At 35.9% G+C, this 18817-nt stretch overlaps 1 protein-coding gene across 29 annotated transcripts in view; it reads right to left on the reverse strand.

Moving 5' to 3' along the window:
- Zbtb20 (zinc finger and BTB domain containing 20) overlaps positions 1 to 18817 on the reverse strand; it is an 865938-nt gene that overhangs the window by 808525 nt on the left and 38596 nt on the right. For 13 of the 29 annotated variants that reach the window (XM_087208776.1, XM_087208733.1, XM_087208760.1 and 10 more), the window contains exon 1: positions 3965 to 9444. The exons of the other annotated variants lie outside the window; for them this stretch is intronic. The gene's annotated coding sequence lies outside the window, so the exon portion shown is untranslated. Of the gene's footprint in view, positions 1 to 3964; positions 9445 to 18817 lie in introns of those variants that run through there. 29 annotated transcript variants of the gene reach the window in all.

Here is an 18817-nt window from a genome sequence, read left to right on the forward strand (position 1 = left end):
ACTTCTAGGATATAGCTATTGCCTTCAGGGTTTGGGAAAGAATAAAAAGGACCTTCTTAGCTATTTTGTACTGGCTATAGTTCTCAGTAATTCTGCAAAATTCTAGAAAATATTTAACCAATGAAAATGTATGAAACATGTTTTCAAGAAAATTACAAATTTCAAGTTTTATAAGATATCTATGAATACTAAATTTGAAGTTTTAAAGTAAGGTATTAAGTGGCTAATGCTGACCCTTTGCAAACAGTAATTGTCTAAAATAACTAAAATGGCTTACAAAATATAAGAAATCATTTAAAAGGATTGATTTCTACTTTTAATAACTCCTGCAGGTATACAATTGCACAATTGCTAGTTTGTCCTTGATGTAGGATAAACTGTTCCTATGTAAGTTAACATCTGATTTTCATATTTGCTTTTAATAGTTATGTGGCCATACAAATGAAAATATCTAGATTTTTCTTTTCATTGCTCTGTGCTTTCTATGCTATCTTAGATCCTTGTTACTTAAGGAAGTTAGGATGGGCATACTATTTTACTTCTTTCATAAAAGTTCAGTTAGGCATATTTTCTATTAAAAACCATACTTTATTAAAACATTTCTAAAGCCACCTCCCAGATAAGTCACATTCAATGCCCACTTTCAACATTTCAACATTTATACTTAAGAGGCCACACTTTGGGCTGAGAAAGCTAGAACTAGCAGCATTCAAAGACTGTCAACAAAACACCAGTCCTTCCTCTGCCAGAAAAGATCACTAGTTAGCAATATGAGCCAGATGCTGCTTCCACACACCTTGCCAGACCCTGGGGCAACACATTTGCTTAGGACCTGAATTTGGCTTCCTATGTGGCAGCATGACCAGCCACTACTCAGGGTTGGGCAAGTCTATGAACACAACCACTGATGGTTTCTATATTTATAGAAAGCCAGAACATGTGTAGATAATCACACAAGTGGATATTTATGTAGTGCCAGATTTTATGAATACAGGAATTTGTTAATTAGCACAAGGACTAATCATTAAAATTCAAAAATAGATAAATAAACAGGAATGCCATTTATTTGTTAATATTTCAAGGGGAAAGTATGCAGCTGCTATCCTTCTGATGAATATAGTCTTTTTCAGAAAAATATAAAGAAGGAAAAGTATTTGCAATTTTTGAAATCCCAAAGAGTAAGATCCAGGAAAGCACTAGTCTTTATATTAAAAATATAGTGATTTACTCCTTAAGTTAAAAAAATTAAAAAGTATAAACTGGCATGTGCTTAGCACATGAATTATACTGCTTGGTATTCCGCTGTTTTGGTCCTTTTCAAAGAGCCAAAGCTGATTTTCATCGGATAGGAGTTACAAAGCACATATACGTCACTCAGAACCAAATTGTTTTAGCTACAGGGCATGGAAAAGCATGAAATAACTGCTTTAGAGCACTTCCTCATGTGGGTGTGTTAGATAACTGTCTGCTCCAACATTAAAATGAAACACACAGTGACCTGACCAAGACTTCAGCGATCTAAACAGGCACATTTCATGTGCTAACAGGAAGAGCCCACCATAATCAGCAAGGCTGGTTAATGAATTTTTCTGGCACACTATAGCCCTCCTGTGATGCAAGCCTTTCAGCTTTCCAAATCCCTATACAGCCGAGCACACTGATTTTAAGTTTACTTATGCACATTTTACAATGTCCTGGTGTATTTAGATTGGGACTGTCCCTCTCAGAAAAGGGCAAGAGTATTTTTATACTAAAAATATTTTAGATCTACTGAAGGCTAACAATTACAATGCAAAAGAAAACATGTACACATTCTAAAAATTAAAACCACCACAAAAATGACTAATTCTTTTAGTCATCTTTCAAAAGACTTGCTTTTATTCTTTATAGAAGGTTAAAAGAAATTTTTATTTTCTATTGACAGCCTCTCCATTTTTTGTTTGTGATTAAATATACTTAATGTGAAATTTTTAGAAATGTCTGCAAAGAATTTCACCACACATAGATATATCCATACACGCATCAGATTCTGTGCATAAACCCACATAAATGCATGCCAATATTTCCATACATGTGTACAAAAAAAGAGAATGACTGGTCATGAGATATATGAAAGATGTCTTTTGAAAAAAAGAATCAAATTTTGGGTAGTTCTCAAATGGAAATAAAGTAAATGACAGGTGCATGAGACATGCACACTTTTGACCTATTAGTTTTGAAACAAATTTTTGAAATGGAAGAAATCATATCATTCTGTGTACCATATTAATACACACTTCCAAAAGACTTCTCCCAAAATTCCCCCTAGACCTTTGGGAGTAGAATCTTTGACAGGACATGATAAAGTATACTTTGTATTTGTACTAATTTTGGTAAAAGCTGGCATTTCCAGCTCAAAAGATAGTTTAGGAAATAAATTAAAAGTCTAAGTATGAATTTTTTAAAAGAAGAGGTAAAAAGAGACTTTTAGCAGTAAAAGTTCACCACCCTCTTGGAATAATGGATTTTAAATAAACATTTTACTAGGTTTGGACCTTGAGAATGTGTTTGAGAATCTGCTCTAGAGTCCCAGGTGGGTTAAGAATATTGCTTTATGGGCTTCTTTGTGTTGTCAGAGAGGCCTAATGGAATTAAGAGAAGGAAAAAAGTCTGCCACTTATATTAAATAATTTATTACAAAAAAGGTGATTGTTATTACCAAAGATCTCCACAGATACCATCCATTTTCTATCACTGCCTATGTACTGTATATGCTGTAAATATTTATGTGTCACTTTATCTTACTGAATTTTTATCAAATAATTAGCAGTTTTACTTTCAGAGAAATCCAAATAAAATACTACTAAAAATCTATTTCAAAGTAACTGTATTCAACAACTCCATTAAATTTTGAGGAATACTATTCTGGGAAAACTCCTCAACAATATAAGCTAGTTTGAAACAACTTTCCCACCATAAAAAGACAAAAGTAAAACAGAGCAAAAAGCACCTTAAAACTATATTTGAAATAACAAATACATTATTTATGGTTCCCAAAATGTTAAATGAATACTCACAGTTGTTGCACGAAATGGCCTGATACACTTCATAGCTTCTACTTTGTAAAAAGATGGCCAGTCCCCCACTCCTCCCTCCCTAAGCATAAATAAACAGTAACATACTAAAAGGAAACTGTCTTAGGATAAAAACTACTTGTCAAGAAAGTTTGCATTCTTCTAACCACAGTGATATCCCTATAAATGTAGAAGTCCATCTGTAAAAGTTAGAAAACAGTATCTTTTTTTTATAAAATATATCTCCCAGATGCAATATTTCTATATGTGATGACAAAAATAAATACTTGATTATTACCCACCCTCAATAACTACCCCTCACCTTATGCCCAATGCCATCACATAAACATGCTGGCATAAGTATTCAACCTGCTTCAAGGATATAAACTGTAAATATGGACTTTACACTTCAATGTAAAACAAAGAACAAAAGTCTCACTTTAGTAATACCCACACTGGCACTGCAGCTAAAACTCATTGGCAAATAACTAACAAAACCTAGTTAGCAATAAATAAGGACAACATGATATATAGACAGACAGATGGAATTGTATAAACAGACTAGAAAAGCAAAGAGACAAACATACGGAGGAGTTTGTTTTAAAAGAGTGAAAGATTCTGATTTATTTGCTACTTTTGTGAGAAAAATAGGTTTTTCTGTAATTATTTTTAAAGTAATAAAACTGAATCACAAGGTCACACCCTTAAACAAGTATGAAGAAAATTACTATAGGCTAGGCCTCCTATAGATGTTCCAGATTTTAAGCTAGCATTAGCTCTGTCAAATATAAATATGGAAATTAAAATTCAAGGAAGAAAGAATAAAAGCATTTGAGACTAAAGGAGATGGTAGACAGAGGGGGGACTGAGGCAGCAGGATATTTTTTTTTTATGAAAGTTGTCTGCCCTACCTTCTTCCCCAGCGCTGTTTCTCTTCTCATAATCGGTGTCTCCCTGGAAGTACAGTGTGAGTGGTAATGACTGCCTGCCTCCCTAATGAGTCCATTTTCCTGCTCTTGATGTTGTGTATATACACACACTGCAACCTACCTTACAAACCACAGAGACGGGAAGAGAGAGAGAGAGCAAGAGAGGGAGGGGGCAGAGAGAGAGAGACAGAGACAGAGACAGAGCAAGCAAGCCAGTGAAAGAGAGGAGAGAGAGAAAGAAAAACAGAAAGAGAGAGAGAAAGGCACAGACAAAGCCCTCCTACCAGACAGCAGACAGCTCTCCTTCCCCTATCCAGCAAAATGCAACTCGTGTAATGCAGCAACAGGTTCAGTACTGCCAGACTAACAGAGTGAAAAAGGTATATTCTATATATCATTACTGCTTGCAAATAAACAGTTTCAGAGCAGCTGGCTCCACCTTCTTTATTTATGCTCCATTATGAGAAATGTATTGTTTCAGTTCTGGCACACAGTATGTGTAATTATCATAAATACATTTTTTGCATATTAACAGGAAATAGTGAAATGTACAGCTTATTTGTGCAATCTTTTAAATTTATTTTTTTAATGTGAGAAGAATGTCAACAAATCTGCTCTGACAAAAGCCTAGTAATGATTTTAAAGTCAGAGAAGTCTTAGGGAAGGCTCTGTAAGAAACAGACTCCATACAATAGGAAACTGATCTGAGGCAAAACTGATGATTTCAAGGAAAAAAATCATTGCTTAGTAAATAAATCAAAACTATATACAAAATTGCAGACAAAAACAAAATTAACTTTAATCAAGTTACTAACAGGCTAGTTCTCTAGAAGAAGGCAGATTGGCTTCTTTGAAGCAAGCTATACAAACATCACAATGCAATGTATTCTGTATGAACAGGTGCAACAAATATAGTACATAGTATACTATGACAAAAATAAATCTCATAAGGAGCTACCATCATAAGCAGAAGATTTCACAGAATATAGATGTGAAACTACAGCAGATACTCCTTGATCTTTTATTAGGAGGGGGAAATAAGCAATGCTTCTAAATAAACCTTACTTAAAGGAAAAAAATGTTTTTCTTTGATACCTCTAACCATTTTTTTCACATGCTAGCTCAAAATAAGGCTGTTATTATAATAGTGCTCATCACCTTGTCACAGGTTGCCCATGTCCTTTGCTAACTCCCAACTGCCTTTCTGCCTTAAGTGATATATAGTATTTGCAATTATAGAATGATGATAGAAAACAGAACTATTTCAAGCTGCTCTCCTTAACCCTCTTTAAACAAACAAACAAAACTAGACTCTGACAACTCATACCTTGTTCTAGTACTGCATCTACCTCAATACCCACCTTCCTTAACATGTTTCTATACAGTTTGGCTATGTGTCATTTAAATAGAACTCAGGAACAGTAGAGGCAAATTATTCTGAAAAAAATTTACACAAAAATAAAAGAGTGCATCTGATTTATTCCAACTCTGCATTTGGACACCAATAATACTAACTAAAATTATTTTTTACATAATCCAGTGTATTACTGTGCTTAAAAAATTAGACTATATTTTTTGTATTATCAAAAATTGCCTGGGCTGGGGATTTAGCTCAGTGGTTTCGCCACCTGCTGCGCAAGCGCAAAGACCCGAGTTCAATCCCCAGTACCAAAAAAAACAAACGCAAAAAATTGCCTAACCAAGATATATCATGTACAGGTACAAATTCCCAATGATGAATGTGATCATAACATATACCTAAAATGTACCAATAAACTTAATGAAAAAAAAGAACAGCCTACTATGTAAGTGGCAATTCCTTTGTTTAGAACTAATTATCAATTAAAAAGTATCTTAACTACTTCAGTATACAGCTTATAGATCAACTATATATTCACCTGATTACCAAAAATCTTTTAGAATGCCATGAAAATCCAGGACCATGTTCACAACAGAGACCAATATTTTTAAACTATTTCCAAGTGTAGCCTACAACACAGAAATTAGAAGACAATGTCTACCCATAACACTGTTCAAGCTACCCTGAGAAAACTCTAGTAGGAGGCCAAGAGTCCAAATCCTCTGGTTTCTCTGTAAACCCAATACTATTCTATTGCAGCAAGAGCCACTTACCCTCTTCAAGAATGGTTGCTTAAAAGGACATAAACCCACACCAAAGTTAACGGACTGCTACTTCTCGTCACATGTCTGTAGAAAAGCGTTTCTAAAATATATTCGGTGTGCTCAAGGTACTGGCACGTCTTATCCCTTGATCTTCTGCCTGACAGTTCTGTTTTTCTACTACTGTTCTGTTGTTTCTCTGAAGCTTTATTCAAATGTATGAAGAAACATGCCAATTAAAAAAGCACATAACCCTAACAGTTTGACAAATTGATTAAAATTAGTTTTAGGTGCTGCCTTTTTAAAATAAATTTCCAGGTATTTTACTTTGTTTTGCTTTTTTTTAATCCAAGGAGAACAAGAAGACAATATTTAATTTTTACAAACAGAAATCAAAAGCAATGTAATGTAACAACTTAAGAACCTGAATTTAAAACAGGAAAAAATATTTTGGCTCAGTGAAAAATGTAGGACATCTCAATACTTCTCTCGTATGTGCACGCTCTACTAAATACTGTGCCAGACACAGTACACAGTACATTGTTCATGTTTTGTGGAACTCTAGATACACTCTTCCTTGCAGGAAATGGAGATGGAAAAGTTCAGTTAACCACACCATCAGGTGAAGCAACAGTTTTCTCAAGTTATTCATGGGGAATTGGTTTTGATATAGGGGGAAGAGATGTAACTCCCATACCTACTAGATATCCAAAACACGAGTTCATGTTCTCTAAAATCGAAGAATGAGTTCTAGAAACAACAGGGGTTAAGAGTAGGAAAAATTTATTGGGAGAAAGAAAGCTTCTGCCTAAGAGAGACAGAAGGGGGACAGGAAAGTGGGTTGCCCACCCACCCCATGGTTCAAAGATGTTTTATACACCAAAGCCATGTGGTGAGAAGGGTACAAAGTGGGACAGAACTATAAGACCCAATGGAAATTTACAAGGTGGGCATAAGGTGGGACAAAACCACAACCAACCAATAAGATTACAAGTACAGTCACCAAGTAATATTGATTAAATGGGGATCAAATGGGAAAACAAGTCACATACAAGGAATTTCCCATTTAGAATATCAATCACTGCAATCTATCTCTAGGATAAGTAGTGCCTCTTCTTTTTATAATGCTAACCAGTGAATGTGCTTCAATTGTTCTCCATGTTGGTTCCTTGCTGTGTTGGCTCCTGGAGGTGTAGTTCTGTCTAACTGCATACAAGATATCTAATTAACTTACCTATCTGCAATAGTTTCATAACCCCCACAAATAAAACCTGCAGATACTCAGGTTCAAATGTAAAATAGTCCAGTATTTGCTATGACCTATATACAACCTCCTGTATATTTTCAATCATCTCTACATGACTTATACCATCTAATACAATGTAAATGGTATGTAAGCAGTTGTTTTACATGTCTTACATGTTTAGTACAGATGTGATTTTTTCCAAATATTTTTATCAGCAATTGGTTGAATCTGTGGATGTAAAACTCAGTAATGAGAACTGATTTAACCCTCATTGACTGTCAGAACTATAGAAGTTATACAGTTATTATATTGATTCCTACATTGGTATGTTACAGGGCAATTTGATCCTGTAATAAGGTCCTAAAGTGATAAGGAAAAACGGATTCTTTTCCAAACACATCTGTAGATTCAATACAATTGCAATCAAAGTCCAATAAAGGTATTTTGTGAACATTAATAGACTGATTCTAAATTGTATATGGAGAAGCAAAAAACATAAAATATCCAACATGCAATTAAAAGAGAAAAACAAAGTTGGAAAAGCTACAGGTAATCAAGATAGGGTGGTACTGGCAAAAGAATAGACAAATATATCAATGTAGAAGAGTACAGAGGCCAAAAATAGATGCAGATAAACCTAGTTATCTGATGTCTAACATAATAGGAGGCAATGCAATGTATCAAAGACAAGTCTTTTCAACCAACAGTGCTGGAACAACTAGAAATTCATATATGAAACAAAATAATGAATGAAGACACAGACCTTACTCCCTTCACAAAAATTAATTCAAAATGATTCACAGACCTAAATGTAAAATGCAAAACTCCAAAAGATAACATAGAAAAAAATCTACATAACTTTGGGTATGCCAATGATTTTTTAGATAAAACATCAAAGGCATGATCCATAAAAGGAAGAACTGATAACTGGACTTCATTAAAATCAAAACTTTCTTCTCTGGGAAAGACATTATTAGGATAAAACAAGCCATAAACAGGGAGAAAATACTTTCAGGAGACATGCAAAAATGCAAAGATCTCTTAAAACTCAACAATAAGAAAGCAAACAAACTTATTAAAAAGTGGAGCAGAAAGCTTACCAGACATCTCATCAAAGAAGATACACAGATGGCAAATAAGCATAAGAAAGGTGCTATACACCCTAAGCCATCAAAAAAAAAGGAATCTAAAACAATGGGTTACCATCATACATCTATTTGAATGGCCACAATTCAGAACACTGAAAAAACCAAATGCTGGCAAGGATGTGAAACAACAGGAACTTTTATTCATTACTGGTAGGAATGAAAAATGGTACAGTCATTCTGAAAGACTGTTTAATTTCCTTATAAAACTAAGGAGAGGCGCGGAAGACGCCGAATCACCCCGCTGCAGACAGGCAGGTCTGCCCATGCCCTACCGAGGTCCTGAGTCCCACAGAACATGACGATTCAGCCTGCTACACAAAGGAAGGTCTGTGCACGCCCTGCCTAGTTCCTGAGTCCCACGGAAGATACCAAATCACCCGGCTGCAGACAGGCAGCCACCTGGTTCCACACTACAAAAACGCAGCGGACACCACACCACCAGACCAAGGTACTGAGTCCCTCTGTTCCCGGCCCAGAGGTAGGGCCTTCTGAGCCTTCGTCCCACTGCTCCTGGTCGAGAGGAAGGTGCTTCCCAGTCACCATCCCTCCCGCTGCTCCCAGAGCAGAGGAAAGGGCTTTTGGGCCACCTTCTGTCCCGCTGCTCCTGGCCCACTGCTCCTGGCCCAGAGGAAGGGGGTTCCAGGCCACCATCACTCCCACCGCTCCCGCCCCAGAGGGAGGGGCTTCTGAGCTGTCATCCCACTGCTCCTGGTCCAGAGGAAGGGGCTTCCCGGCCACTATCGCTCCTGCTGCTCCAGGCCCCTGTCCCACCTAACCCAGCTCAGAGGAGGTAATCCATGGAGGCGTTAACAGCTCCCTGCCCCAGTCGAAATGAGAAAACACATAAATAAGTCTCGAAACCAGACTTCCAGATCACCTAGAGCAACCCCAAAGGGAAATGAGATGGAACACTCTGATACTCAACCACCTGGACCCACTGAACTGGAAACAAAAGGGGATCTGGAAAAAACGAAATCAGAAATAATTTCTCAGATAACAGGAGAAATTGGGCCCCTAGTGCAAGACATGATTAATAAATCTAGAGAGGAGCTCAGGAACATGATGGAATCCCAACATAAGAAACAAATGGAATCCATAAAACAGATGCAAATAGATTTCCAAGACATGAAAAACTCCACTGAAAGTCTACACAGCAGGATGAGGCAATGTGAGGACAGAATTTCACATATAGAAGATAAGATTGCAACTAGTGACCAGGAAAAGAAAAATTATTTCAAAATTATAAGGGAACATGAGAAATCAATCCAGCAGCTGCTAGATGATGCAAAGAAGAATAACATAAGACTGATTGGGCTCAAGGAAGAAACAGGAGAGAGTGGAGATGACATAAAAAATCTCTTCACAGAAATAATAGCAGAAAACATCCCAAACAGGGGAAAAGAACTTGACATACAGATAAGTGAGGCATATAGGACTCCAAATAGCCTTGATCAAAAAAAATCTACACATAGGCATATAATTGTTAAGATTCCAGAAACTCAACAGAAAAACAAAGTTCTCCAAGCAGTCAGAGAAAAGAAACAAATCACATACAAAGGAAAGCCCATCAGAATCACAGCAGACTTCTCAACACAAACCATCAAGGCAAGAAGAGCTTGGAGTGACATATTCCAAGCCCTAAAAGAAAACAGCCTCCAACCCAGACTGATGTACCCTGCAAAACTATCTTTCAAAATGGATGGAGAAATAAGATACTTTCATGACAAAGAGCACCTCAGGAACTTCATTAATACCAAACCAGCACTCCAAAAAATTTCACACAATATCCTAAGAACAGACATTAAGGATCACAACCCCAGGAAGCAAAGCAGAATGAACCCATCTGGCAAGACAAGAAATTCAATGCAAAGGGGGAGAGCCCAACAAAAAGAAAAAGTCATGGCAATGACAAGTCAATACGTTTCAGTTATAACCGTCAACGTTAAAGGTCTCAATTCAACAATCAAAAGAAACAGACTGGCAGAATGGGTCAAGAAGCAAAATCCAACAATATGCTGCATACAAGAAACACAGTTAATTCAAAAGGAAATTCATAGACTGAAACTTAAAGGGTTGAAAACAATACTCCACGAGACAGGAACCCGAAAAAAAGCAGGAGTAGCTATCCTCTTGGCAGATCAAGTGGATTTCAAACCAACACTGATTAAGAGAGACGAAGAAGGACACTACATCCAAGTAAAGGGAAGAATGCAAGAGGAAGAGATGACAATCATAAATGCCTATGCACCAAACACTAGTGCACCCAACTATATAAAACAAATACTAACAGACATGAAAAGTCATATATGCACTAATACAATTGTAGTGGGGGACCTCAACACCCCACTGTCACAAATAGATAGATCAACTAGATTAAAAATAAGTAGTGAAATACTAGAACTCAATCAAACTCTTGAACAAATGAACTTAATAGATGTTTACAGAGTCTTGCACCCCACAAAATCAGAATACACATTCTTCTCAGCTGCACATGGGTCATTCTCAAAATAGACCACATACTCACACATAGAACATGTTTAAGTAAGTGCAAAGGAATTGAAGTTATCCCCTGTATATTATCAGACCATAGTGCAATGAAATTGGAGATCCATAGCAAAAGAAAGTCAAAAAATTTCATAAACACATGGAAATTGAACAACACACTTCTGAATAACCCATGGGTCACACAGGAAATTAAAGAAGAAATCAGACAGTTCCTTCAATTAAATGACAATGACAATACAACATATCGGAATCTATCGGAGACAATGAAAGCAGTCTTATGAGGGAAATTCATAGCAGTGAATACGCATATTAGGAAAACAGAACGAGCCCAATTAAACAACCTGATGCTGAACCTCAAGCTTCTAGAAAAAGAAGAGCAGGACAACCCCAAAGCTCATACAAGGGAGGAAATTATAAAGATCAGAGGAGAAATCAATGCAATGGAGACTAAGAGAATGATACAAAAAATCAATGAAGCCAAGAGTTGGTTCTTCGAAAGAATCAACAAAATTGACAAACATTTAGGCAACTTTGTCAGAAAAAGGAAAGAAAAGGCCCAAATCCATGCAATTAGGAATGGAAAGGGTGAAATTACAACAGACCCAGCAGAAATCCAAAGGATCACCAATACCTGCTTCCAGAACCTATACGCCAATAAGATGGACAACACAGAAAAAATGGACAGATTCCTAGATACATATGAATTACCAAAGTTGAACAAAAAAGACATAAAAATTCTGAACAACCCAATATCAACCAATGAAATTGAAAATGTAATTAAAAACTTATCAACTAAGAAAAGCCCGGGCCCTGATGGCTTCACAGCTGAATTCGACAAGACATTTAGAAAGGAACTGATGCCACTACTGTTTAAACTCTTCAATGAAATTGAAAGGGAAGCAATACTCCCAAATTCATTCCTGGAAGCAAGCATCACCTTGAAACCCAAAGCAGAGAAAGACCCAACCAAAAAGGAGAACTATAGGCCAATCTCACTAATGAACATAGATGCAAAAATCCTTAATAAGATAATGGCAAACAGAATGCAGAAGATCATCAAGAAGATCATACAACCTGATCAAGTGGGATTCATCCCAGGGATGTAGGGATGGTTCAGTATACACAAATCAATCAATGTAATACTCTATATCAATAGATCCAAGGACAAAAACCATATGATTATCTCCATAGATGCAGAAAAAGCATTTGACAAAATCCAACATGCATTTATGACAAAAACCCTACAAAAAACTGGAATAGATGGTCTCTACCTCAAACTGATAGAAGCCATCTATGAAAAACTAACAGCCAATATCATATTAAATGGTCAAAAACTGAAATCCTTCACACTCAAATCAGGAACAAGACAAGGATGTCCACTAACACCATTCTTGTTCAATATAGTTCTGGAAACATTAGCCATAGCAATTAGACGAGAGAAAGAAATAAAAGGAATAAAGATAGGAAATGAAGAAGTCAAATTGTCATTATTTGCAGATGACATGATACTCTATATAGAAGACCCCAAGAACTCCACCAAAAGTCTTCTAGACTTAATAACCAAATTCAGTCAAGTAGCTGGTTACAAGGTCAACACACAAAAATCAACAGCTTTCCTCTACACAAATGACAGACTCACTGAGAGAGAAATAGGGCAAATAATTCCTTTCACAATAGCATCCAAAAAACTGAAATATCTAGAAATCAACCTAACAAAAGAAATCAAAGACCTCTTCTCTGAAAACTATGGCACTCTGAGAAGAGAAATTGAAGAAGATATCAGAAAATGGATAGACATCCCTTGCTCCTGGGTAGGAAGGATTAATATAGTGAAAATGGCCATACTTCCAAAACTGCTATATAGATTTAATGCAATTCCAATTTAGATTCCAGCAGCATACTTCATGGACCCTGAGAAAACAATCCAAAAATTCATTTGGAACAAGAAGAGACCCAGAATAGCAAAAGCAATTCTAGGTAACAGAGACATGGCAGGGGGGATCACAATCCCCAACCTGCAACTCTACTACAAAGCTACTGTGATAAAAACAGCAGGTACTAGCAAAGAAACAGACCTGAGGACCAGTGGAACAGATTAGAAGATGCAGAAACAACGCCAGACACACTCAGCAATCTTATCTTCGATAAAGGAGCCAAACACCCTCACTGGAGGAAAGATAGCCTCTTTAATAAATGGTGCTGGTAAAATTGGGCTTCAACTTGCCAAAGATTAAAACTGGACCTCTATCTCTCACCATTCACTAAACTAAAATCAAGATAAATTAAAGATCTAACTATTAAAATAGAAACTCTGCACCAGTTGGAACAGAGGTTAGGTAGAACCCTTGAAGACATCAGTGCAGGAAAAGATTTTATGAACAAAACCTCAGTTGCCCGTGAACTAGCACAAACAATCAACAAATGGGATCTCTTCTTATTAAAAGGCTTCTGCACAGCAAGAGAAACCAGCAGCAGTGTGAAGAGACAACTCACAATGTGGGAAAAAATCTTCACCTGCTCTTCCTCAGACAAAGGTCTACTATCTCGAATCTATAAAGAACTTAAAAAGATCAGACCTCACAAATTTAAAGACCCAATACAAAAATGGGTATCTGAAATGAACAGACATTTCTCAGACAAAGAAGTAGAAACAGCAAATAAATACATGAAAAAATGTTCAACATCACTGAGGGGTCATTTGAGAGATGCAAATGAAAACAACACTGAGATTCCACTTCACTCCAGAAAGAATGGCTGCTATCATGAAATCAACCAATAACAAATGCTGCCAGGGCTGTGGGGAAAGAGGAACCCTGCTCCACTGCTGGTGGGAGTGTAGACTGGTGCAAGCACTGTGGAAATCAGTATGGAGATACCTCAAAGAACTAGGACTGGAAGTCCCATTTGACCCTGCTATTCCACAGCTGGGGATCTCCTCCAAAGAATTAAAAGAATCATACCACAGTGATTTATGTGCACCCATTTTCATAGCAGCACAGTTCGTAATAGCTAAAACTTGGAAACAGCCCAAATGCCCATCAACTGGAGACTGGATCAAGAAAATGTGGTTTTTTAATAAAATGGAGTACTACTCAGCCATAAAAAAGGAGAAATTAGAGACATTTATACCTAAGTGGATGCACATTGAGGTGATACTCTTAAGTGAAATAAATAGGACACACATGTGTAAATACCGAATAGTTTCTCTGGTGTGAGAAACTGAAAGTGTAAATAAGGACTAAATGTATAATAGGTAATGTGAAATAGGAAGAAAAGGGGCAAAGGGGAAGGAAGTGGGAGGGCTAGGGGCAAGGATAGAAGAGAATGACATTAATATGAGAAAATGGAAAAATAGGAACAAAATCTTTGTCAATAGGGAGAAATGGAGGGGTTGAAGGGAGGGCTGGGTAAGGGTGAAAAATAAGAACCAAGAGAGACTATGTAACAGTGCAAATTTCCAATGATGAATGTCATTATATTGTATACCTAAAATGTACCAATGATTAGAATGAATAATCAATAATGCAAAATAGGAAGTAAAGGTCCAAAGGGGTAGGGGTAGTGGGAGGGGCAGGGGAAAGGAAAGAAGGGAAAGGAAAAATGCTGAGAAATGGAAAAAATGGAAATAAAGTCTGTGTAAATAGGGAAGGGTGGAGGGGGTGAAGGGAGGGCTAGGAATGGAGAAAAAATAAGAACCAAGATGCATTATGTAAAGGTACAATGCCCAATGAGAAATGTAATTGTGTTGTATACCTACAATGTACCAATTAAAGAATTAAAAAAAAAAAAAGAAAAGAAAAAGTCATGACAAGGCTTTTAAAACTTTTAACTTCATCTCCCTAATCAGTGTATAATTCAATCTTGTTATTTTACTGATTAGTATTTTTCTGATTCTAGTGTTGCACACCTTTCCTTGTGCTGTACTGGCTATTTATCATCTTCTTGTGTCTACTTTTTAATTGGGTTGTCTATTAATGAGCTGTAAGAGTTCTTTATATGTTCAGGTCATAAGTTATATACATTGTAAATATGGTCTGTTTAAGGACTACTTTTCATTTTAACGATGTCATTTAAAGTTCTAAATTTTGATGGAATCTCATTTATCAATTTCTTTTTTTTATACATCATGCTTTTTGTATCCTAGGAAGTTCTTGCCTACCCTAAATTCATAAACATTTTCCCTTATAATTTCTTAATAGTTTTAGGCTTTCATATTTAGGTTATTAGATCCTTTCAAGTTATTTTTATGTATGGAAATAAAGGGTTGATGTTAATTTTTTATATACAGATACCAAGTTTTCTAGTGCCATTTGCTGAAAACACTATCTTTTCCTCAGCTCTTAAATTGAGTTTATGTTCTATAAAATGTTAATGTTAAATAATCTTTCAAAACTCAGTGGACCATATATGCGTGGTTCTATTTCTAGATTCTGTTTTATTCCAATGATCTATATGTCTTTCCTTACACCAACACTGCCTTGATTACTGTAGCTTTTGAAGAAATCTTAAAATTAGGCACTAAACGTCTTCCAACACTGTTTTTTTTCTTCTTTTTCTTTTTACTTTTCTAGATCCTTTGTACTCCTACATAACTTTTAAATTTCAATATGCAATTCTTCATTTATAGGAAGTATATAGAGACCTGAATTTTTATATATACCTTGTGTTTTTTAATCCTGCTAAATTCAAATACAAGTTCTAGGGGCTCCTAGAGATTTCTTAGTGTTTTCTCTGTAGATGATCATTTCATCTACATATAAAGATTTTGCTTCTACCTTGCCAATCCTATCCTAATTGTGTCATTTTATTGCCAGACTATTTTGTTTGCGCCTAGGTTTCAAAGTTTAATGGACAGATGAAGAGTAAGCAAATCTCCCTTTGTTACCCTCCTTAGGGAGAAAGTATTGTATCTTCTCCATTTATATAAGGCATTCTCGCTGGAAGTATGGAGTACATGTCTTTCATCTGTTGAGAAGGTTCTGTTCTACTTCTAGTCTCCTGATAGTTTTTACCATGAACAGCTGTAGAATTTAGTGCAATACTTTTTCTCCAACTACTGACAAGAGTCATATGGCTTTTTCCATTCCTCTGTTAAAATGATGACTTACATGGGTGGATCTTCCAATGCTGAACCAACACTGCCATCCCTATAACAAAACCACTTTCTACATCCTGCCAGATCTGACTTCCAATAGTTTGTTTTGTTAAACAAATTTCTATTTATGTTCATACTTTTTGCTTCTATTATCTTTATCCAGTTTTAGGATTAGCACAATGTTGAGTTCCTAAAATGAGAGGAGAAGTGTTCCTTCTTTTTTCTCCTTCAAATGTTTAATATAATTTATCAGTTAAAGTGTATATGAGCCTGTTGTTGTCATATAGGTAGGTTTTTAAGCTAGGAATATATTTTCTTTAATAGGTGCTATTCAAATTTTATATTTCTTCCAGAGTCAGTTTCATTAACTTGTCTTCCAAGGTACTTCATAGAAGTTGTCAAATTTATTTCAAAAAAGATTTTTTGTAATATGCTTTCGATATCCTTTTAAATTCTGTAAAATCTGTGGTAATGTCCTCTAAATCTTGATATTGTAATTAAAAATGTATAATTGATATTGTGTCATAGGAAGAAAAGGTCTAAAGGAGCAGGGGAAGTGGGAGGGGTAGGGGAAAGGAAAGAAGGGAAAAGAAAAAATATGAGAAAATGAAAAAAATGGAAACAAAGTCTTTGCAAATAGGGAAGGGTGGAGGGGGTGAAGGGAGGGCAGGGGAAGGGGAAAAACATAAGAACCAAGATACTCATCTAATGGTACAAGATCCCAATGATGAATGTAACTATGGTAATCCTATTAATAAACAACAATAAAGTTTATTGAGCATGGGCTGGGTATAGCAAAAAAAAAATTATAAAGTCTAAGAAATTAAATAAAAATTTAAAATCACACACAAAACATATCCTTATCTTAAGACCTTGTAACAAACAAAAATAGCCAGAAATTCCGATTTTTAAAATTTTTTAAATTTTTCAAAATAAAGTGTTTAGGGCTGAGGATGTAGTTCTGTGACACCGTACCTGCCTGGCAAGTACAAGGTCCTGAGTTCAATTCCCAGTACCGAAAAATAAATAAAGTGTTGAATAGAAAAGGATATTATCCCATAGCTAGCAGAATTTAATTCACATCATCTCTGAAAATAAAATTTAGCTACCATTTTAGGCTTTATTTATTTATTACTTCTTTCACTTGTATAACATCGGTTTCAATGAGGACCAAAATGTATAATACATAATGCTAAATAGGAAGAAAAGGTCCAAAGGGAAAGGGGAAGTTGGGGGGAAGGGGGTACGAAAAAAGAAGGAAAAAATGGAAACAAAAGTATTTTGTAAATAGGCAGGAGTGGAGGGGTGGAAGGAAGAGAAGGGGAATGGGGAAAAAAGAACCAAGATATATCATGTCAAGGTACAAATTCCCAATGATGAATGTGATCATTACGTATACCTAAAATGTACCAATAAACTTAATGTTTATATGTTTAAAAAAAATCTGTTTCAAGAAGTCTGAAGTTGGCCTAAGAGTTCTTCAGAGAAATGGAACTGTCTCCTTTGAGGAAAATATCACGATAAGCTGGATGGGGTCAGAGAGCGTGACCTGAATAATTATTACAGAGATAAATCATGCTATATTAAAAATGTGTAACAATTCAAAGGCAGAGGAGCACTGAGATGAGGGGGAGGACAGGAAAGAAAGGTGAGCAGTGAGAAATTACCAATGTAAAGGTGGCAAAAAGATGTTTTGGAAGTGACTAATATGAAATTCTAAGACGTTTTCATTTTTTCTAATACAAATAAACTCCTCCAATACTTTGGAAAGTTTGATATATTCTACATATATTTAGTAGTGTGAGGACTAAAAGAATGAAAAAATGAAAGTACCACCCCACATTCACTTAGCATTTGCTAAGATGGCAGTTTCCTCATAAGGAAAAAACTACTCCAAAAATTCCAGGGAGTGACTAGTGGCAGTGTGAAAAGTGAGCAAGAAAATGGTAAATAATGAATAGTAAAAAACTCAAAAGTATCATTAACAAAGAATGATTCAGATATGGAAAAAAATCATTCATCCTTTCCCACAAATACACAGGACAAATAAGACCATGGAGGAGAACACAGAAATTAATATCTAAATTATATGATTATTATGCTGCTATTATTGTTACTACCTCTGTAAACTAATCTTATATTACCTTCAGAAATTTAGGGAACACAGTACTCTTATAACACAATATATATTGAATAAATGGATTTTTTAAAACATGCAAGTATTATTTCCAATCATTTCCTGACTCTAGAAAAAAATGTACTGGAACATATCCTATGTGAACACTTCCTGCTCTCTGCTAGAATGATGCTAGCAACTGTCTGCAGTTACAGCAAGTTGGGCATGGTGGTACACCCCTATAATCCCAGCACTCAGGAGGCTGAGGCAGGAGGATCACCATAAGTTTGAGGCCAACCTAGGCTACATAATGAATTCAAGGCCGGCCTGCACTACAAAGGGAGACACTGTCTCAAAAAACCTAAATAAATAAAGTTACAATGCCTGTGTAATTTATTCATGTGTGTGGCTGATATTTAATATACAAGGAAAAAAAAGAAACCACAGAGGTACTGTATTTATCACCTTCCCACCAATAGGACATAATACCCAACATCCACAAAATAAAGAGTGAGCGGTTTATTTTGACTTATGGAGTTAGAAGATAAATCCATTGTTGGCTGCCTCCAGGAAAAAGTAGCATTGAGGAAGGGCATGGTGGAGA

The sequence above is a fragment of the Heterocephalus glaber genome, unplaced genomic scaffold (genome assembly GCF_053883595.1).
Source record: "Heterocephalus glaber isolate CG9 unplaced genomic scaffold, H.glaber_assembly_v1.0 deba00000122, whole genome shotgun sequence".
Lineage (NCBI taxonomy): Eukaryota > Metazoa > Chordata > Mammalia > Rodentia > Bathyergidae > Heterocephalus > Heterocephalus glaber.